A 24,149-nucleotide genomic window follows, 5' to 3' on the forward strand; every position below is an offset into this window, starting at 1 on the left:
GAAATAAATTAGTCATAAATGTAGTTGATATTAAGGATTACTATATCTTAATTGATTTTTCAATGAAATAAGAACATAGGTGAAATCTAACCTCCCATTTTTCCTACTGTGTATCTAAAATGTGTAAAAATTGAAACAATTATCTATGAAATGCTTTCATCAATGATGCTACATTATATTTTATTTAAATAATAGTTGCTGGGGAAAACAGTTGATGTCCGTTAACAGAATCTAGAGTTTAGAGCTTTAATTTTGAATACCTCAGAGACGATGAATAATAGTTTACAGATATGCTGAGAGACATTAAATTTAAGGGATTAAAATGTAATTGGGAAAAATGATACAAACCTCAAATAATTAATTTCTATGTCAATAAATTAAAATTTAAAGACATAACTATAGTGAAGTATTTATTGTGAGCCACATATTTCATTTCTACAAAATATAGTTGTTCTTTTTGGAAATGCTACTGATTATAACTTTTTATAATTTAGCAATATTATTTATTTAGTATAAATACATTTCCACAATTTAGGGTGCCTTTTAAAATTATTTTTTTCTTCACTTTCTCTTTCAGGGCCATAAAAATATGTGTGAAAAACAATTCAATGCTAATGTAACAACAAGGTTACAAATCTAAACACATGTCAGAACAGAAAAGTTACAGTTCTCATGATAACATTATATTATCAGCATTATGCAGCCCGCACAATAAAATATGTATTTAGAAACCTAACTGGTAATTTAAAATACCACATGTTATATATATTAAATGAGGATAAGTTAACATCCCTAGGAGAACCTTAACTTATCTAGCTTTGTATTAGTATGTCTTAAATTAATAACACTTTACTATTAGAAGTTTCCAACATACAGCTATAGTCACCCTATGCTTGAAATTCTTTTTCTTTATACATGGATTCACTATAAAACTGACTACAAAGGGTTGGAAATGTGTTGAGATGATATGTTTTATACATTACATTATTAGCCTCAGCATTTTTTTTCTAGGATAATGCTCTACTATTACCATATTTTATGATAATATAATAACTCTATATCTGATAGAAAAACAAATTAGATGGAAACTATACCATTAGTGTCCAGATGCAAAGCTTCCATTCTTGGATTCTAAGTAAAATATTTATGAACTCATTTAAATAATAATGAGGTAGAAGGCACGTAGTGCCATCGTTTAAGAATTATGCCACATATGTAATACTAGAGGGACTAGTACATAGAAAACCTGGGTTTGCAACTAAGAACCAGATTTCATGTCACATGGTTCCAACTTAGTGATTCAACTGCATGAACACATTGAAATAATCCCAGCTAACATCTGATGTATGAAAGGGTTTATTACACAAATATTTGACATCCACTTTACATGAAAATTATGTATAAATATTGAATTTGATATTGATACATTGAATATTTCAATACTTAGATAGTTTGTAGAAATCTAACCAAATTAAAATTAATTTATAAAATCACTTCTAATATATAGGGAGTATGTTTATAAGTTCTGTCCCAAAAAAAAAAAAAAAAAAAAAAAGTTCTGTCCCACATAAACCCGCAAATTTTAGCTAAATTAAATTTGCAGGGAAATATTTATTTTTGGACTTTTCATTAGAAGATGTTTTGATTGGGGGGGGGGGTTTCTAAAGATATTTGAGTGCCCGCTGAAGGGCATAAAGTTAGAGATAATAAAAGTCATATTTTATTCTTTAGTGGAATTATGATCAAAGCATTCAAATAGTTTATCTTCTAACAAAATCCTATGAGTTGGACCTAACTATGCCTACCATTTTGTGTTCCTTTTTTTTTTCCTTCACCCTAAATGATCAGGGATGTAAAAGGTTACTTTTACATTATTGGATAGAGTGCATAGCCATTTGATTGAAGAAAGCCAAAAGGTAAGATATTCTCTTCATATGTCTCAGTTACATTTACTAGAAGTACTGAACACTCAAGAGAATTAAATACTGTGACCATTTTTGCACATTATTCATGATTCTAGTGAGATCAGAAACACACACAAAAAACAGTCCAATCCTTATAATATATTTTACCTGGATATTAAATTATTTAATATACTGACAGAAACTTAAATACATAAGCAAAAAAAGAAAAAAAAATCAGAAGAGTAAACATTCTAGCATCTCTGTGGTTTTGGTTTAGTCAGTAGTTTGTAAAGTGCTTAATAATTGTTCTTATTTAAAATAATATCCAGCATAAGTAAAGCACCCCATGCATATTCAATAAATGCTGCTATATGAAAATATGTCATAAAGAAAATCAAATATTTTATGATACTTTGTAAACTGCCATATACATTTTTTATTATTATTATATAAAATGCCCTTAAAAATATTCTTCAAAAACCTAGCAAAGATTCCACCAGAATCTGTATATGTTATCAAATTTCTTAGATACTAAACATTGATGCCATCCCAAATTTCATGGCAACTACTATGACCAACCCCATTGTAGACTGTGTGTTAGCTTCTTAATATTGCTATCACAAATGACCACAACCAGAGTGGTTTAAAGCAATAGAAAGTTATTATCTTATAGTTTAGGTTGCCAGACCCAACCAGCTCCTTTGTTTTAGAGATCTTGGTTGATTTCAATGACTGACCATTTAGGTCTGCTCCCCCCTCCCCTTTCTGCACTTTAAATTTCCACTCTTATGTTTAAGTTCACCAATAAAAAAGGAGCCTGTGAAACTCTTGCCCTCACCCTTAACCTCAATAAAAGCAGAACCCAGGCCCACACTCTTGCTTTTTTTTTCTCCTTATAACCTTGTTGTGTGGCCACAGATGTGCCATATAATTTCTAGGACCTGTAATAAACTTTTTTTCTTAAGTTTTCTGATAGTTATTGCCAAGGATATCTTACAATCATAATAAGAAGCACAAGGTGACAGTCCAGCCATGACACTGGTAATTGATAGGCTGAGGCCAGCACAAAACAGCCTATTTGAATAATTCAGAATATTCTTCTTATCTGAAGGTATTTAATCACATTTGAAAAAACCCCTTTGGGATATAGAGCAGCATGTTCAATTATTCCAGGGATTAGGATGTGGATATCTTTGGGAAGCCTTTATTCAGCTTTTGACAAGAAGAAAGTGGGGTTTTATTTAGTGTTTCTTTTTATGCTGGCAGACTAGGGGAAGATAGGTTAATTTGGGGTGTCTACTTGGTGGGATCCTCCATCTTGGTAATAACGTCCTATTTCTGAATTGTGATTTCTGAATTCAGAATTAGAAATTAGGCAAATCGGGATCCCTGGGTGGCGCAGCGGTTTGGCGCCTGCCTTTGGCCCAGGGCGCGATCCTGGAGACCTGGGATCGAATCCCACATCGGGTTCCCGGTGCATGGAGCCTGCTTCTCCCTCTGCCTGTGTCTCTGCCTCTCTCTCTCTGTGACTATCATAAATAAATAAAAATTAATAAAAAAAAAAAAAGAAATTAGGCAAATCAGTAAAGTGCATGGACCTTGACAAACATTTTGTAAAATTAGGTAAATCTTGGTAGGTAAATTAACAGGCAAAAATCATCAACTGTTTCTACTTAAAATATAAATATTCTTTTTGGAGTCTTCTAACATTGCGTGTTTCCTCATAGAATGAAATGATGATTTTTAATGGACTCATATGGATAAAAAACATATGTTAAAGATTTGAATTAACTTATTATTAATGAGGAAACATGACAGTTGTTATATCCAACTAAAAGGAGAAATTAAAAAATCACAAATTTATATGGAGTATATTGAACCTCCATAAGAGAGAATGCATTTATGTCTATAAATGTGAAATATTTATATTGTTATCAGTTATCTACAATTTACAGAACTGTAAAATACAGTGATTATTGAGAATCAGATAATCTGGATGTGCTCTAAACAATGAATAGTTTTTTACTGGAGATAACCAATTATTATTTTCTCATTCCAAAGTTCCTTATGAGGCTAAATTTAATTTCTTCTTTTCAGCTGCACCTATGACAGTTCCAGAAATGCCAACTTTTCTCTTTATTTCTACTATCATGAAAATCGATACAAACACATTACCGTTTTTTTAAAGATTTTATTTATTTATTCATGGGAGATACAGAGAGAGGAGAGAGGCTGAGACACAGACAGAGGGAGAAGCAGGCTCCACGCAGGGAACCTGATGCGGGACTCAATCCAGGCCTCGGGGGTAATGCCCTGGCCCTGGGCCGAAGGCAGAAGCTCAACCACTGAGCCACCAGGGCTGCCTCACATTACCATTTTTAGGAAAACAACCCCATACTCTGGCAGAATTGGTAACCTCAAGCTCTCTCTTTGGGAAAGAAACTTCCTCTATAAAATAATTTAAAAGTTTGACAATTGCTCAAATTATTTTTACTTTCTAAGTGATAAAAAAAAAAAGGAGGGTTCCTGGGTGGCTCAGTTGGTTAAGTATTTGCCTTCAGCTCAGGTCATGATCTCAGGGTCCCGGGATCCAGCCCCTCATACAGCTCCCTGCTCGGCGGAGAGTCTGCTTCTCCCTCTCCCTCTCCCTCTGCCCTACCTCCTGTTCTCTGTCTCTCCCTCTCAATTAAATAAATAAAATCTTTTTAAAAAGAAATATATATATATAACCAAAAAGATAGTGTTCATGCACAAACCATAAGAATCTTGCATTACCCTTCAAACACTTGTAAATATCTTCTTCTGAAATGGCACACTACTATCCTTTCTGAATATAAGCTGCTACATTTTTTCATCCACCTCCATGTATCATCAAGGGCATTCCTTTTTGTTACAATTAAAATGCAAATTTAATTGGTAACAGACTAGAGAATATCCGTTCTAAAGTAATGCACCACCAATTGGAAAACTATGTCAAGCAGTATAATTTCCAAACCATGATTGCAAAATTATATTATTGAAGTCTAGGAACAAGTGGAATCTGGTTTCTTTAAGATGTACGGGAATTATAATTTTAAATGTTAATTTATCCCCAAACTGACTTGAGAATTTGAAAATGTAACGCACGGCTGTTTAGGGAAATTGACAGTGTAATATTGTCATTTACATATTTTTGTTGTTAACACGAGGAATATAGACATATCTTGACAGGTCTGATATGCTATAATGTAAGATAGGGACACTGATGGAAAACAGGAGGGGATTGTCTGTCTTCTATACTTTCACTGGAACATTATTTAAAATCATATCTGTTTTTGCCAACTGCCAGTTCTGTGTCTCTAATGCTTAGAAAAAGTCACATTATATTACCTTTAGATAGAAGCTACCCTATGTGATTGTGGTCTTTAAATACTTCCTTTCATTGAATCATATGGGCACTTTGGGTTAACATTTTATATTTTGATATAGCTTTAACATGGTTCAAAAATTATGCAGGTGTCAAAACAATGAATTTCTGGAGGCTATTTTTTTTTCCTTGTCTCTTTTAAAAGCCTAGGTATTGTTAACTTCAACAGGAGAATGACGGTGAGCATAAAGTAGAAGTGCAGTTTTTGTTCTTTATAGGTAGCTGGCAGTAGTTCTCTTAATTTACCACTGTAATAAAGCAGAAATGACAATGCATTTCCTAAAAGGGGAAAACATATTTTCTAATAGCAGATAGGCCAGAGTGGTAATATTTTTAATCACAAATCCCACTTAAACAGCATGATCCCAAATAAACGTATCAGAGCATGTTAGTATGTGAGTTACTGTTTAAACTCTCAGTAGCCTACTGTAGTGAGAGCAGATGGTTTGAGTTTATATCTTTTGTGCTTCTCAGTTATTGATGTGGATTATATGAGCAGATAATTGGCAGGGTTTTGCACATAATTGATATAAAATGCTGTTTAGGATCTTCTCTGATTGGTCAACTTTCTACGACATCTGGGACCACAATCTCTTGGATTACGTATGGAAAAGATATAACTCTGAATCATCTGTATGCTAGCAGCAAAGGGTTGTAATGGTTTATAATTTTCCTGTGCATTTGAAAAAAATAAAATAGGTTTACTCTTAGGAAAATTGCTTGATTCAGAACTGAGAAGCCACTAATTAACAAAAATATGTCTTTTTCCTTTATTTTCGCCTACACAGGAGGATATGAAAGTAGTTTTAAAAAAAAACGAATTTAAAGGGAAGAAAAGGAGAGTGAAATATTTTAATCCATGTTGGTAGGCCTCTGATATTCCTCCTTAAATGCCTTTCCTCAACACAGAATATCATAATGATTTCACATATATCATCATCTCTCTGGAAGCCTGAGAAACACCGGCAGAAATATGAATAATGATAATCTCCATAACAGCATCCAGAATTCACATGGCAGCACTTATTCAAATAAGCAAAATGCATACCTGGTTGTCTAGTTTCTATACTGCCCACTACTCCTTTAATTATCCAACCCAAGGGTTATTCACAGATAATACACCATTATCATCCAATCTCACAAAATCCAAAATCCCGTATGACACGCAACTGGCAATTTTGCCTCTTTTATTTTTCATCTTATTTTCAGATACTATGTTAAATTTAATGATAGCAAATAAATAGGATGTTGACAACAGATTTTAAATGTGCAGATTTCAGAAGTTCAAACATACATACACACACACTCTGATAAATGTATAAATGAATGTCTTCATCTGGATGACAAAATTTTTTAAAAAGGGATATATATATATATTTGAGAGGCCAGAAATGAGTTCAAAAAAAAAAGAGGCAATTTATGTCCACTAAAGTTACGCCAAGACTGACTTAACTTTCATACAGTATGACTACGATGATAGTGCATGTAGATAAATTTTAGTCAAATTTTAACTGTCTTATTATATATTTTTAAAGATTTTATTTATTTATTCATGAAAGGCAGAGACATAGAGGGAGAAGCAGGTTCCCTGCAGGGAGCCCATGTGGGACTCGATCCCGGGTCTCCAGGATCATGCCCTGGGCCGAAGGCAGATGTTCAACCACTGAGCCACGCAGGTGCCCTAAATGTCTTATTATAATGTTATTATAAATGACATTGGAAAAATATGGCATATATATGCACAATCCTGGTATATGCATTAGTATATCAGCCATATTAAAAATGTGATGATTATCAATATATTGTTTCCGGGCAAACCACAGAGTTCGGTTCTTGAAACTGAGCTACCAAAATGTATATAATTTGAATTCTTATTGCATATACTTTTTTGCCTTTTCCCCTTTCCCTAAAGCATATTTAATTAGTTTACCTTTTCTTCTTTCAATGTCTGTTTTCCCTAGATTTGTCTCTGTAGTTGAACCTTGGTCACACCAAATAAGCTGTACTTCAAAAAAATCATACGATCCACAGGTAGTATGCTGTATCTCTCTCAATCTGTTAGGCTTCAGTTTCTTAAGAATATTTTACGGTTCTTTTATCTACTAATTGTATTAGCATTTATAGCTCTCCAAGCCCTTGCAGTCTGTCTCCAGCCAGAATCTGTACAATATCATAATTTTTTAAGTTTTCAAAAAAATTCTAGTTAGTTAACATACAGTGTAATATTAAGTTACAGGTATATGGTTTAGTGATTCAACAATGTATTTTCTTAATGTCTAGTATTCAATCAGGAATCAATAAGCATACAAAGAAGGGAAAAACGCTATCCAAATTCTAGAAAAAATGAAGTCAGTAGAAACAACAAATGACTGGTATTTGAATAGATTTTGCATTCTTGTGGGCATTCTCGGTTAGAAAGCTCTACCGAAAAACACTTCTCAGACGAATATCCAAGGCCCTATGATTCTTCCATTTTTTCCCGTATCACCTTCCCCAGCAGTGAGCAAAAGGGAAGCAGTAATGATCATGTATCAAGTCACACATAATGACTTCCTTTCACTTCCCTAAAACTCTTCACCACTCAGAAATTAGTAACAGGACCAAATACAATATAAGGAGGTTAGAAAATGTATCTTAGCAGAGTGTCTGGGAAGAATAGGATCAAATTTTTAGAGCATCCAACTTCTGTAACATTCTCCAACTTCTGGTCTGGCTCCTTTCCCCTTCATTAAATCTAAAATAAACATCTCCCTTAATTCATTCTAAGACTTCGCCCTTGACACTCTTTTCCAGGAAGGTCATTCCAATCTAGTTCTTTAAATGACATGCCTATATAGATTACATATATACATACATGTGTGTTTGTGTGTGTGTATATATGTGTGTGTGTGTGTGTGTGTATACACAATATACACTGGATAATTTTCAACAGACATAAGAGAATACAGTAGGACACATTTAAGTAGGACAGGATCAGTCAACAATTCACCCAATTTTGTGCAGATAATTTAAAACTCATATGCATAGATGGGCAAAATTTCTCCTAAACCTGAGATCTCACTATTCTCTTATTTCTACTTTTGATCTGTCTTATCTTTGTTCCATTTTCTCTTACTCTCTGCACTGTCTGTTCCACTCCTTCACCTGGAAATCTATCTAGCAACTCAAGCTCAGTGTTCTCAGAACCGAACTCAATTTCCCACAAACCTGTTCCCTGTCCTTTGCTCCTTAAACAAGAATTGGCAAATTCCTCTAATCCGAATTAAAAACATGAACATAAATGTATTCCCTTTCCTTCTCCAGTGTTAAGGTAAAAGCAGGGCCACTACAATGTCAAATTTAACATGATATCATAAGGCTTTGTTATAATTTCTAATTCTGCATTTTTCAGAGCATCGATGCTTGAAACTCACTTCCTAAAATTCAGAATCCTGAATTTCTTTGTGAAATCCCAATTGCTTAAATATACATTGGAAACAATAAATTAATTGTAATTTATACAATACACTTTGATATGGAGTTTTTAGTTGATTACAGTTTAGTCAAAATTGAAGCATTCTGCGTGAGTCCTAGTTCAAAATATAGTGTCATTCTCAAATAAGGTAATAGTCACAATCAACTCTGTACTCCTTACATGTTTTAAAAAGGGAAGTTGACAATCTGAAATGGAGCCATAAAAGGGTTACCAGCAGGCTGAAGAGATAAAAAAAATCAAAGAACATAAGGGGCACCAAAAGTGGCCTATGTTATTTAATATGGCAAATAGTTCTCTTCAAATGTCTAAGATCTGTGCTTTGCCAAAGAGAATACATGTATTATTTGTTGCAGAAAGCAGAACGGGACTATATAGATATGAAATAGCCGGAAGTAATTTTTTAGTCTGTTCTAAGAATTTTCCAACAGAGTCCCTCATAAATAGAATGGCAGCCTTATAGGTATTCTTCATCCACCATGGAAATCATTCCTGTTATGGAAAATGAATTCAAATATTTCATCTAAAAAGCCATTCTTTATTGAAGTTTCATAATTATATGCATCTGTATCAATTCAATAAGAGATGAAGTGTATAAAGAAATGATTGAACATAAATAAAAATACCACTTTGCACCAGTGAACAGAAGGACCCCAAGAACTCACATTTCTAAGTGCTTGAAATGCAACTTTATCTGTATTGGAGGAGGGATCAAGCATTTAGTGTATATATCAGAGAGACCCAGGGCACTGGCTTACCTATTCTAATTTTCAGTGGGAAGACACAAAAGTAATATGAGCAACTAACGTACAGACCCTTTAGAAGAGAGTTAAAACACTACGGGTTTATTACCGGAAGTTAAACAAAACATCACATACTTGACCTTTTGTCACTGTTGTCTACACTGTCCTGTTGTCTATAGTGCGCTTTATTTTTTTAAAATTTTTATTTATTTATGATAGGCGCACAGTGAGAGAGAGAGAGAGAGGCAGAGACACAGGCAGAGGGAGAAGCAGGCTCCATGCACCGGGAGCCCGACGTGGGATTCGATCCCGGGTTTCCAGGATCGCGCCCTGGGCCAAAGGCAGGCGCCAAACCACTGCACCACCCAGGGATCCCTATAGTGCGCTTTAGATTTAACATTGAGTTGACATCCTAAATCCTGGATTCATGACAGGAAAGGGCTAAGTACTCTTTTTCATTATTCTCTATTTTTAATAATTTGCATTATGGAATTACACATTATTAAAAGCAAAAAACGGGTTGTTTTGGGGGGTAGCAGGGAGAAAAAATGTGCATTATCAAAATCTCTACTGTTCTCATCAAAATTTTTTCAACATGGTCATTCCTTCCTATTCAGCTACCTTACATTATTAGTTATTATAGCAAAATGAACTTTGAAATATTTATACCAGCATTACACTCATATCACCCTCCCTCACCCCTGTTGTTTTCTGAGTCCTGTGGTGAGTTTGTCAAAAATTTGATCATCTGTAACTTTCTCCACTGTATCTTAAGCCCAGACTCTTCCAGTCCCCCCATAGACCTCACTTTCTGCCTCTTGCCTTTCATTCTTCTCCTTTCTTGAATTTACCTTCATTTGCTGAGGATTCCAGAGGATGGGAGTGGCTGAGGGTATAACTGCAGATTTAGGAAGAGTGGTTGAGCAAGCATCTTCTATCTGAGAGATACTCTCTCAATGATACAAAGCTGCAAGTAGCCCTGAGATCAAGTCATGAGAGCCAAGAATTCAATAATGTGTGCGTCTGGAAACCAGAGAGCTACAACCTGGGCTTTCCCTGCGACTGCTCATCTCTTTGAGAAAGCTGATACTTTTATTAAGATACCACTTAAATATTTTATGTCTACCAGGAGGACCATTCTGAATGCCCATATTAGGATTTGTTTCTCTTTTATATGTTGCAATAGAGCATTGCCTTGTTCAGAACATAACTTTATACAGTTTATTACAATTACTTATATGACAGATTATGAGCTCCATTGGAATAAAAACCCTATCTCTCTTATGTATATATCTCTAGTCCTTCATATAATGACTGACAAAAAGTTCACTGGATATTTGTTGAGCAAATGAATAGAAATGTATGTGCCGGTGGGTCTGTCTCCCCTAAAGAACAGGAACTCTGGAGCACCTGGATGGTTCAGTTGATGAAGCATCAGAATCTTGATTTCAGCTCAAGTCATGATCTCAAGGTCCAGAGATGGAGCTTGGAATCGGGCTCTGCACTCATCAGGGAGTCTGCTTCTCCCCATCTCCCTCTATCCCTTCTCTTGCTAGTGCGCACGTGTCTCTCTCTCTCTCTCAAATAGATAAATCTTAAAAAAAAAAAAAAAAAAAAAGAGCTTCTAAGAAATACCAAGTGGTGACATACTGTGCAAGGAAATAAAAAGTCAAGGAGGTAAAATCATGAAGTGTAAATGGAATTTGTAGATTGGAGTGGGCCCTGAATTAATACTCCTGGTTGGCACTGTTGTTCCAGATTGGCTTTTATACGCTGTATAGAGCATGACAGAAAAGCTATGTTCATAATGCCAAAACACAGCACATTTATTCAGAGAATATTCACTGAGTATTTATTATGTATCAGGGCATCACACTATGTGCAAGCATACTGCATGGAACAAAATCCAGAGATCTTGGCAAGGAGACAGTCAATAGGCAAGATCAGAAATAAAAACCATAATTAAAATTGTGATAAAATCAATGTCTTAGTATTCTGAACCTAGAGGGTTTAAAAACAGTGCCTGGAAGAGAGTAGGACCTCGATAATTATGTATTCAATGACAAGTTAATAATAAGGAAGGGGCGACATTATAAATAGTGTCCAAAGAAGTAGCATATGAGTTTAGATCTAACTGAAAGGGGGAAACAAAGAATTAAAAAAAACATATAATGTTTGTCCTTCTTCGATTGACTCATTTCATTCAGCATAATACCCTCCAATTCCATCCACGTGAAACATTATATGTTCACATTCATTTGAGGAATATAAATAATAGTGAAAGGGAATAGAAGGGAAGGGAGAAGAAATGGGTAGGAAATATCAGAAAGGGAGACAGAACATGAAGACTCCTAACTCTGGGAAACGAACTAGGGGTGGTGGAAGGAGAGGAGGGCGGGAGGTGGGGGTGACTGGGTGACAGGCACTGAGGGGAGCTCTTGACAGGATGAGCACTGGGTGTTATTCTGTATGTTGGCAAATTGAACACCAATAAAAAATAAATTTATTATTTAAAAAAAAGGATAAAAAAACAAGTCAGAGGAATCAAGTTCAAAGGCACTGACATAAATAACTTAGTATTCTTAAAGTCCAGAAGGAAGGCCATGAATACATTCCATGAACATATCCCAAAGAGAGAAAACACTAGTGGACATAAGCAAGGTGGAAAAGAATTTCTTTACATTTTCAGAAAGATATCTGTAGCTTTTTTGAATAATGGATTGTAGAGCACAGAAGACCAAAGGGTATAAAACCCAGAAGGGGGGGCTGTTGGGAGTTTTAAGGAATAAAACTATTATGATTTATTTATGGAGTGGATAGGAAGGTGAGAAAATGGAAAGACATAAAAATAATGACTCCTATATCTTGCTGGTTAAGCAGTTATGAGTTTAGGCTAATGGAGGAACTTACTGTACTGTTTGTGTGCAAGTGTGTGTGTATGTTTGTGCCTGTGGGTTGTCTTTGTGTATGATGTGAGGTGAGATCTGTCCGTCTATCCTTATGCCAGTATCGCATTATCTCAGTTGTAAGTAAGTGTTGAAAGTTAAAATGGTGAGTTCTACAATCTTACTCTTTATCAGGATTGTTTGGAGTAGTACAGGTCTCTTGCAATTCCATATGAAATTTAGAATCAGCTTGTCAGTTTTTACAAAGAAATCAGCTGAAATTCTGAAAGCGTTTCTGTTGAAACTGTGGATCAACTGAGAGAGTAAAGTCAGTCCAGCTATAACGCTTGGTCAGTTTCGTTGATATTTCAAGAAACCATCTTTCAGTTTTATTGATTTTATTTATTCTTCTTCTGCTGTCTATTGCATAAATTTCTGCTCCAATCCCTATTACTTCCTTTCTTCTGCTTCCTTTTGGTTTACTTTGTTCTTTTCTGTCCAGGCCACTATGGTAGAAGTTTAGGAAATTTCAGATATTGATTTTAGATCATTTTTAAATTTTTTAATATAGGTACTTACCTCTATAAGATTCCCTGAGAAATGAGTGAATCTCAAATCTCTTGGCATATTATGTCTTCATTTTGTTCATCTCAAAATATGTTCTAACTTCTTTTTTGAATTTTTTCTTTGACACATTAGTTATTTAGTAGTGTTTTGTGTAATTTCCACGTGCCTGTGATTATCCCAAGTTTCTTTCTGTTGTTTCCTAATTCAATCAATTTTGGTCAGAGAACACACTTTCTATTATTTCCATCCTTTTAAATTTAATGAGATTTGATTTATGACCTAGTCTATGGCCCATCCTGGAGAGTGTTCTTAACCATGGACACTTGGGAAGAATGTATATTATGCTTTTGTTTGGTAGAGTGTTCTATAGATGTCTGTTAAGTCTAGTTTGCTTATATAATGGTTCAAGTCTTCTATCCTTCTTGGCTGGCTTATTTTTCCTATTCATTATTGAAGGAGGGCTGTACTATGTTGACAATGTTTCCCCAAAACTCATGTCTAACCAGAACCTCAGACTGTGGGCTGATTTGGAAAGTTTTTAAAAGGCAGACATAAAAAGAGGAAGCCATGTGAAGACAGTGGCAGAGATTAGAATTATGCTGCCATGAGCCAAAGGATGTTAATGATCTCCAGTAACCACCTGAAAGTGGGGGAGGCAAGAATGGATTCTTTCCTAATGCCCTCGGAGGGAACATGGCTACACTGACATCTTGATTTCTGACTTCTGGCCTCTGAAAGTATGAGAGACTAAATGTCTGATTTAAGCCATTCAAGTCTGTGGTAATTTGTTACAGCAGATTTAGGTGCTAATATAGAGATTTTGGTGCTGAGAATTGAGGTGCTGTTGGAGCAAATACCTAAAAATTGAAACAGGATTTGGGTTTAGGTAATAACTAAAGGGTGAAAGAATTTTGAAGTGCATGATAGAAAAATATCTTAGATTGCCTTGAAGATTTTGATGGAAATATAAATGTCAGTCGTGACACTGCTGAGAGCTTCCCTCCTTTCTGAGAGGGAAGAGAGCCACAGAGAAGGCTCCTGTCATCCTAAAGGACGCGTATGGTGTCCTGAACTGAAGGTTGCTGGAAATATGTACATTTAAAGTACTTCTGACGAGAAGTCTCAGATGGAAATGAAGAGCATGTATTGGACACTGAAGGAAAAGCAATCCTGATTACAAATTGGCAGAAAATTTGGCAGAATTTTATTCTACTGTTGGGTGAAAAGGAAACTTGGAAGTGATGAACTTGTAGTGATGGATATTTAGCTGAAGAGATTTCCAAGGAAAGTGTGGAAGATGTGAACTGATTTCTTCTTAGTGGTTACAGTAAAATGTGAAAGAAAAGAGATAAATTGATGAAGGGACTGTCAGGTAAAGAGGAGCCAGCACTTCATGCTTTGGAAAATTCTTAGCTAATCCAGATGGGTTGCTCTGGAATCAGGATTAAGGGTATGGCTGGAAAGACTCTCTGAGGACATTAGCTATTCATGGGTCAAAATGACCATCCCTCCAAAGGATCTCTGAAGCACCCTCTTTTGTGATGGATGAGTCCTCTCAACATCCACAGAAGACCAACATGGTTTTTGAGAATGTTATGTAAGTAAAAATACTCTCATCTTATACTGAAGAAGACAAAGACAGAGAAAAATTAAGGAAGGCTGTAAGACTTCTGGGATTCCCTAAGTAGGAAATAAGCTGCCCAGAAGGCAGAGAGCACTGCCACAGGTCAAGGAAAAGTTACTTCCACAGGCTGAGAGGTTGGGGCTCCAAGGTCTCTCTATGGGAACAGAGTTGGGAGCTTTACTCTAAGAGGATTATTCTCACAGCTTGAAACCTAACGGATTTGCCCTGCTGAGTTGTGGACTTGCTCATTACCTGCAACTACTCTTTTTCCTTCTAATATATGCACTTAGTAATGGGAATGTCTATCCTATGCCATTATATTTTGGACTCAGACAACTTGCTTTTTAGTTTTATGGGTCTACAGATGAAGAGCAATTTTGTCCAAAATGGATCATATTCAAGGTCTCATCCATCCCTGATTTAGTTGGTGAAATTTACAACTTTCTGAGTTTATGCTTAAATAGAATTTGAGTTGTAGAGCTGATGCTGGAATGGGTTAAGACTTTTGGAGATTTGGGGTTGGTGTAAATGTATTTTTCAAATGGGCAAGATATTTGGGTTGAATAGATACTGGGTTGAATAGCATCCTCACCAAGATTCATGTCCACCCAAGGCTTCACAATGTGACTTGACTCCGAAATAAGGTCTTTGCAGATGTAGTTGGATAACACCGAATCATACTGGAAATATCAAATGGTTGCCAGTGACTGGCGTCCTATAAGAAGGCCATGTGAAGGCACACAGACAGACACAAAGGGAAGAAGACCATGTACAGACAGTAAAAGAGGTTGGATTTAAGTGACTACAGGCCAAGAAATCTCATGGAGGGTCCACAACCAAAAGAATCTGAAGGCAAAGAAGGATTCTTTCTTAGTACCTTCATAGGGAGCATGGCCCTGCCAACACCTTGATTTCAGAAGGCTAGCCTGCAGAAATGTGTGAGGATAAATTCCTTTGTTTTAAGCCATCAGAGTTTGTGGTAATTTGTTATGGTAACCCTAGGAAACTAATAGAACGTCTGCTTACTGAATTGTGTCTCTCTCCCTTTAATCCTGTCATTTCTTGTCCTATGTATTTTGATGCTGTTAATTGGCACATATATGCATAAAATGCTATATCTTCTGTGACTATTGACCATTTTGTTATAACAGATTGATTATTTTTTTCTCTAGGAACATAAATTTTTGTTTTAAGGTGTATTTTGTCTGATATTTGTATAGTCAGTCACTCCAGCTAATTATTATTAGAGTCTACCATTTCTGACCACTATCATGCCTCTACCATGACCCTCTGCAGTTTCAACAGTATTTTCTCAAGCATCCAGAGAGATCATTGTGAATGTGATTCAGATATTGCCAATCTTCTGTTCTGAGTCTTTTAATGCCTTTAATCCAAAGTAAAAATCAATGTCCTTACAATAATCAAGCTATACTTGTCTCAGTATCATTTATATTTCCAATATCCTTTCCTAACATTTTTTTTTTCTTATTGACTCTGGCCAGCTACATCGGTCTCCTTCTGTTATCCAGAGACAGAAGCCACACTTGTGGCATAGCACCTCTGTTGTACTTGTCCCTCCTCCCTGGAATATTCTTCTTCCATTAGTCCATATGGCTATGTCTTTAACTCTTACACATCTCATTTTCTCAATGTGGCTTTCTTGTACTGCTCCTTCCATTATATTAGTAAAATTGATTGTCTTCACTGCTTTACTTAATGGTTTTTAGTTATACATTTTCTAATATACCATATAATTTACTTTAAAGGTGAGTTTTTTATTGCCTGACTCTTAAAACTAGAAAGTGAGCCCCAAGGAGGTAGGGATCTTTATTTTTAATTGATGTATCCCAGTGCCTAGAGCACTGTCTGCACACAACATCTGTTCAATAAGCCTTTGTTAAATGAACTCAATGATCCACTACTATTTCTTGCCTCTGTTTCTATTTCTTTGTACATGGCCATATTTATGGGGACTTCATTTTTTAAATATGACTATCCACTATTACCATGTGCTTTAGACTTTTTCCTGGGAGATATTTGCATTAAAAAAATAGCAAAATTGAAGGGTGGATAGGTTTCTGGAGTTTGATGCCACATAACATTCTGGCCTTTTAATAATGGAAAAAAATAAGACAGAGAAAGATGGAAATTGTCTATTTAATCTTTTTATCCAGGGAAGGGAAGGAAACACTTTGAAAGAGAAATACAAGTGTATAGATATATAGATACGTAGATATTTGCTTTTAATAGTCTTTATTCATAAGACAAAATGTAACAGTTGTGAAGAAAAAACCTACATGACAAAAGAGTAAAACTTCCACAAAGGTTTTTAAAAATAAGCAATAAGTAAATCATAGTAGTAATAGAATTCATGCAAAGCCTATAAGACTGATAAAACTGTACAAAATATACTATACACACTCAGGAACTAAGGACAACAGAAGACTCCTATTCATACAATCCTGCAATGATGCTCCCAGGAACTTCATTACAAATATGCATTTTTAAAATGTTCTGTAGGGCTGCCTGGGTGGCTCAGTGGTTGAGCATTTGCCTTTGGCTCAGGGAGTGATCCTGAGGTCCTGGGATAGGGTCCCACATCGGGCTCCCTGCATGGAGCCTGCTTTTCCCTCCGCTTATGCCTCTGCCTCAGTATGTGTGTGTGTTTCTCATAAATAATAAATAAATAAATAAATAAATAAATAAATAAATAAATAAATAAATAAGCAATCTTAAAAAAATAAAATAAAATGATCTGTAAATATGGAACTTTCTTATCCCCAATTCTAGAAAATAAATTTCCTATCTATCTATCTGGAAAAAGGAAGGAAACTCTTCAATATAGAAGTAAATGGCAGCCTTTTCCAACTATACAATTGTTTGGAGTCAGTAGAGATAGTCCAAGAAATGTAATAATTAATATACTACCTGTTTTGATTTTCTACTTCAGAAATCTCTTCCGTGAGAAGGACCTGAGAATCTCATATCAGAAAGCCCAGATAGGTTACTCTTGAGCTAACTTTATTTGACTAGAAGTTAGCAGAGATTTTAATGAGGTCCAATAATTTATTTTACTTATGTAAGGATTTGCTACATTTTCAGCTACTTTCATTTTATAATTATTATAGTTGGGAACTGGAGGAAAGGATATCAGCCAGATGCCACAAGAGGCCTCAATAAACATTTTTAGATAACTGCAATCAATGCACATCCTCTTGTCTTTGGCTTTTATACCACATTTGCAGTTAAAAAGGAAAAACCTAGTGGGCCAAAAGCAGACAGTCTCAAGCAGGCCTGCTGCTATTAGGAGACATTTGAAAGAATCACAAAGGAAGTAATTGTAGCATAAAGGGCATTGCAAGATTTGAAGAGGCACTGTCTGTAGAACTCTGATCAGGAGTTTTTATTTGCCCTCAAATGTCAGGAAAATTGATAAAACTTTTCCCAGTGCAGCAATTCAGAGGAAAAGAAGGGATTTTTGAAAGCAATTGTTTTGCTTTATTAGAGAAGAACTTCCTATCCTGTTCCTGCATACACAGGGATCCAGGCACCAAGGAACAGAAACAGAAATGACAAAAACAGAAGCAATTCAGCAAATGCTTTCTCTCTCTATTCCTCCAAGTCTTAACTTTAAAAAGCAGATGGAGACAGATGCTTCTCTGCAATTACTATCCATCAGTCCTGACACAGAAAGTGACCCCTCCAACGTAGAAGTGGTTTGGATCAATCAGCAGGATCTTTTACTGAGGTGGGACACAGAAAAGGAATAGGAACTCTTAAAGAAAGATGTTGCATTAAAAAAAAAAAAATCCCAAAAAAGGCCAGAATGAAAGAGTTTCTCATGACCACATTTAGTTAAAGCCGGAATACCTTCTGCGGAAGGAAAATTTGTTAATTAACACAAAATAGACAGTAGCTCTTGGTTTGATTCGGTTTCACAACAAGTTAAATAATTTTTACCTGTTTATATTTGACTCTACAGGGTAGGTCTAACCCTCCTCCCAGGTTAGCATAATTGTCACTATTGTTTTTGTTGTTGCAAAAGAATCTTTACTGAATTTCATGGTCTAAACTGACAGCAACCTTCAGATCTTAATACACACAGAATCGTTACTGAACGGTGCTTGCATAAAGATAATTTCTGTTCAGAATAAATATTTCATACTTTAACGTTATTTTAGCATTATGACACAATATATTGTCCTATGTATGGACTTGATGCTGACATATTAATTTCATGGAGGTAATACACGGAATATGCTCTGGTTTCTGTTTGAGTTGTGTTCAGAATGATGTTCTTTGAAAACTATATGCAAAATCTATTTTTCATTGGGAAAAAAAGGCACATTAACGATGAAAATCATACAACAACCAGCAATAGTTATTCTTAAGACTTGTGTTTTATCTTCTAATTTTTGTTCTTTACACTTCTTTATAAAATTAAAATTATATATGAAGAAATGTTCTTTTCTCATTTCTTCTTCCATCGTGTATTTTGCATTTTATGAAATGCTTTTAGCATATGACTTTAGACCTCCCTGTTACTATATTTAATCGATATATCAAAATGTATATAACCATTTCCATATTTTTGGACAATAAACATGTTCTATATTTTAGTTATAAGTAAATATTTGAATATACTTTATAACCTTATACCTGATTATTTCCTTAACATATATTCCTAGAATGTACATATATGAACATCTTAAAATATCTTGTTAGTTGCATCTAATTACCTTCAGAAAATGATGCAGAATTTTCAGTTTCTTAGAGTCATCATCTCACTTCAGGCTGAACACTATTTGGCAAGATATTAATGAATTATTTTCTGGGGCACCTGGGTGGCTCAGTCAGTTGAGTCCCCGACTCTTGATTTCAGCTCAGGTCATTATTTCGGGGTCCTAGGGTCGAGCCCTAAGTCTGGCTTCCTGCTCAGTGGGGAGTCAACTTGAGATTCTCTCCCTCCCTCTCTCTCTGCCCCTCCCCCAGCTCACTGTGCTCTCTCTCATCCTCTCTCTAAAATAAATAAATAAAATATTTTAAAAATTGTTTTCTAATTTGGTAAGAGCATGTGGAATACCCTTTTATTTCTCTAATTTGATTATCTCATTTCTGATGGGGCTAAACTTTTTTGTCTCAATCTGTAAGCAGTTTTTTGCTTATTTGGTGAACAATCTGTAATTGCCTTTTGCTCCTAGGGCACTATTTATTATAGGATTCATTCACAGGGGCTATTTTGACTTATGTGATGAAACTTTAGCTAACCATCTCTGCCAGTCAGTCATCACCACATCTTTCTGATATACAGATGTATTTCCATGAGACAGAAGTTGCATCCATTTCCTTACCTTTGTCTTCCTTTCTTTGATTTCTGATTCTTCCACTTGGAACATTTGAGAATGTTCCAAATTTGAGAACAAATCATTATTGGCCTAAGTTTTTGTTCTGGTTATTTTCTGATAATATTATTAACATTCGGTTCTTTACCATATCGGAGAATTAGTTTGGTTTAGGCTTTGAGGTAAATTGCTCATTTTAGTTTTCCCCTTATCTTCTGGTTCATGATTAAACTGTTATGTAGGGCACAGATTTTAATTTCTCACATTTATACTTTTATTCTTTGAATCTGTACACACAGACAGCCACCATATTTTACTTATTTTATAATTTTATATATATGTATGTATGTTTTAATATTTTATCAATATTGTATGAGTTATGTATAATATACTTTTCATTTAAAAAATTGGAAATATACATAAAATCAAAGAAATTGTATATCTCTTTATTACCCCATTGGGGTAATAAACCCCAACTGCACATCAGATTGCTTTGACAATTACTGTCTTGATTTATCTATTTCCCCTTAATTTTTGGTTTTCATTTTATTTTATTTTATAGATTTTATTTATTTATTTCAGAGAGAGAGAGAGCACAAGCATGAGAATGGGAAGGGCAGAGGAAGAAGCAGACTCCCCACTGAGCAGGGAGCCAGATGTGGATGCAAGACTTCAACCCAGGTCCCTGGGATCATGATCTGAGCCAAGACAGATGCTTAACCAACTGAGCCACCCAGGTACCCCATTTGGTTTTCATTTTAGACAGAGTATTTCCCACTGACAACAAAAGAAAAATTCAAACATATAGAAAAAATACAAAAGCACTTGTATAGCCTCTATGTACATTCACCACTTGTTAATATATTTTGCTATAATATTTGAAAGTCATATGAAACTTACAGAAACTATATTTTATTCTCAAATACATTATCATGTAGCCCCCAAGAATGAAAGTATTCTTTCATAAAAACACAGTAACATTTTCCCTTCTAAGAAATAAAACATTAAAAATAACATTATCTCACATAGAGTTCATTTTCCCAGATGTACCCATCACATCTCTTTAAAATCTAGTATCAAGTTGAGGATGAGTTGGCTATATTATAATAACTTCAGAATCTTACAATATCTATTTTTTTGTAATTCATGTTTTTATTTTTGAAGAATCTAAACCACTTGTCTAAAAAGTGTCACAAGATCTCAATTTGATCATTTGCATGTGAATAGATTGAGAGATTACATATTTGGAAAGACAACTAGAGAGGATATTAGATTCTCTCCATTGCATTATATTATGAGGAGATTTGTCAGTTTGCCTCATTGGTTGAACTAAGAGTGTTCACTTTAGTTAAGGTGGTATTTACCAGCTTTTTCTGGAAATACACTATATTGGATTTCCCTTTGGAGTTTATACTTATTTATGTTATTATTGAGTTGTGACTATCCCTCTATTCTCTGGGTTATAATATAATAGTATCATTATTTATCTGGGTCCTCAAATTATGTCAGATTTGGACAGTTGGTGACCCTTTGTCATTATTCTTTTCTGTGGTATGAGTCCCTCAAATTCAGCCAGTGGAAACCTTCATATCTAAATTACTTCTAGTTGGTCTTCTTTTTCAATTGGTAAAAATTAAAGCAAATATGTCTAACATTTTACTATAGCATTTGTTGTAGTTTTATTGAAGTATAACACACAAATAAAGTCTGTCGATAATGGAAACTATACCAGTATGAAAACTATGAGCATCTGCTCTGATATGAAAAATAGATATTCTAATCAAATAATTTTGCTTCTTAAATAATTCATGGAAAGATACAAGATTAGAATTAGTGTTCATTGGTAAACTCCAAATTCCATAAATGCCAGTTTATTTCATTTAAACAAAGGGGATTGAAAGTTTTAAACATAACAGTGCCTGGAAAATGGTGCTGCTGATGGCACTACATATATCCATGAAACAAAGTTGCCAATAAAATTGTATTCCTCTCCACATTACTGGAGTTTGTAATATATTTAGGAACACTAAATGCTAATTACTGTACATGGTGCTTTTAGTAAAGCACAAGCTTTTGATAGACATTCCCAATTATTCTCCTTAGGTGAATTATCTCCTCAACTTACCAGCTAAAAATAGATAATATGCTAGTTAAAGTATATTTCAAAGTATGTATATGGTGATTTGTCTTTTAATTTTTCAATTGTGAAATATAATACATATGGTTCAGTCTACTTACTGTTAATCAACAGTATAATAAATTATTAAAAATTTAGCAGACTCTAAACCATCATTATAGTCAAGAAATAATACATTCATAATATCCCAGAAACCCTTAAAATAACTCTTCTCAAGTATTCACACTCCTTTAACCCATAGGTAACCACTGTCATGATGTTTATGGTAATAAAACCCTATTTTTTGAGCATGATAGCACCTAAATATATGTATATCATTATACAGTATAGTTTAGATAAATTTGCTGTTATTTTAATTTATGTACAGGAAATCATCAAATTGGATTTTTTTGTGGTTGCTATTACCAAGTGTTATGTTGTTTCAATTTATTCTCATTCATAACTACAGATGTTTTTCCCATTACATGTAGTATTCACTTGCATATGACTGTAAAGTGGAATGGAGTGGGTTGGAATAGAGTAGAGTAGAATAGAATAGAATAAAATAGAATTAGAAATAACATTGAGTAACTGAGCTATTTCTTGTTTTTGGTTAATAAGAACAAAAGTGAGACCCTGCTTTATATATATTCTGATGCTTGTAATTTGACAGTTTTCCAGAGTATAATCCTAGAAGTGGAAATACTGAGTCACAGGAGATATAAATCCTTAAACCTGTGCAAATACCATGCTGTTTTCTAAGGTAGATGTTTCACTATATAGACCTATCAGCAGTTGAATGTCCAAAATGTCATATTTCTGGCAATAGTTGATACCATCAGATTTCTTTTAACTACATTATTTTTAATAATAAAAATATTATTGTGTGAGACATTCTTTTGAATTTTTGAAACTAAAAAGGATCATAGGAATCTCAAATTTATAGCCAGTTGGTCAGAAATGGGGGTGTCTTGGGTATTCCCAAAGTACAGCTGGCATCTGAAATAGGGGCATTCTTATTGGAGACTTGAGCCCTTTTACTTGTGGGGTCTGCAGTAACTGAGTGGTCAGTGCCAACATGGAACTGTAGTACACCATAGTTAGGTTTTGTGTAGTGCGCCCCAATGACAGGTAATTGTCTCAGGATCTAACAGATCACAACATGTGATCTCTATGGGCTACTGCAAACAAATGTAACATAAGAGTGATGGGGGTAGTAAATTAATTTTTTAAAATCAATTGCACAAGTTAAGGTGAGAAGGATGTAATTTTGAATACTTCCATCTTGTATTCCTGATTGCTTTTTCTTATTTCTACAGCCCCTTTCACATATTTTTTTTTGAAAGAGCTTTTAGATGCTCCTCATATCTCACTCCTTCCTCTAGATTGTTCAGTGAGGCTCCCATCACAACCCTATTTCAATGTATATTGATGTCTGATTGGTTTCACCATGCTTGCTTAATAAGCAATCAGATTGGTTCTTATGATTAAAACTTTTCTGTGGCTTCCATGACCTTGGGAGACAGTTAAGTCACAGTCATACGATTTAAAGATCCTTCATAATGTGGATCCTGCTTATTTTTTTTCAGAGTTATTTTTCTATATTCCCTCAAACTGCAATACTGCTACATTGAATTTAAGTTTCTAAAATGATACATCTTTTCTCTTGTCAAGATAAGTGGTTTAATCTGCACAAAATATTCTTCACTCACCTATATCCCTAGATGTGAATGAACAAAGTAGCTTATAAATACTTTAATTTTAATTTATATCTAGGTAAACACATAGGTGACTTTTACCCATAATAGCTGAGGGCTATGGGTTTTAAATAACCTATATATTAGGGAATGACCCTGAAGCTTCCAATAAGCTTCCATTTTCTGTAATTCTTTGTGTGAAAAGTACATTGGTTTAGTGAAAAAATACCTAAAATCTGAGAACTATGAGACAAATTCCAGAATTCTCTGAAATATATCATAACAATTATTCAAATTACACTCTCAAGCAAGAAAAAAATATATCTCTAAGCTATTAATCTGTGTTGCTCACAGGCTATTATTGAGGAGTGTGTTTGTTTGTATGTGTGTGTG

Source organism: Vulpes vulpes, chromosome 7 (assembly GCF_048418805.1).
Source record: "Vulpes vulpes isolate BD-2025 chromosome 7, VulVul3, whole genome shotgun sequence".
In the NCBI taxonomy this organism is placed as follows: Eukaryota; Metazoa; Chordata; class Mammalia; order Carnivora; family Canidae; genus Vulpes; species Vulpes vulpes.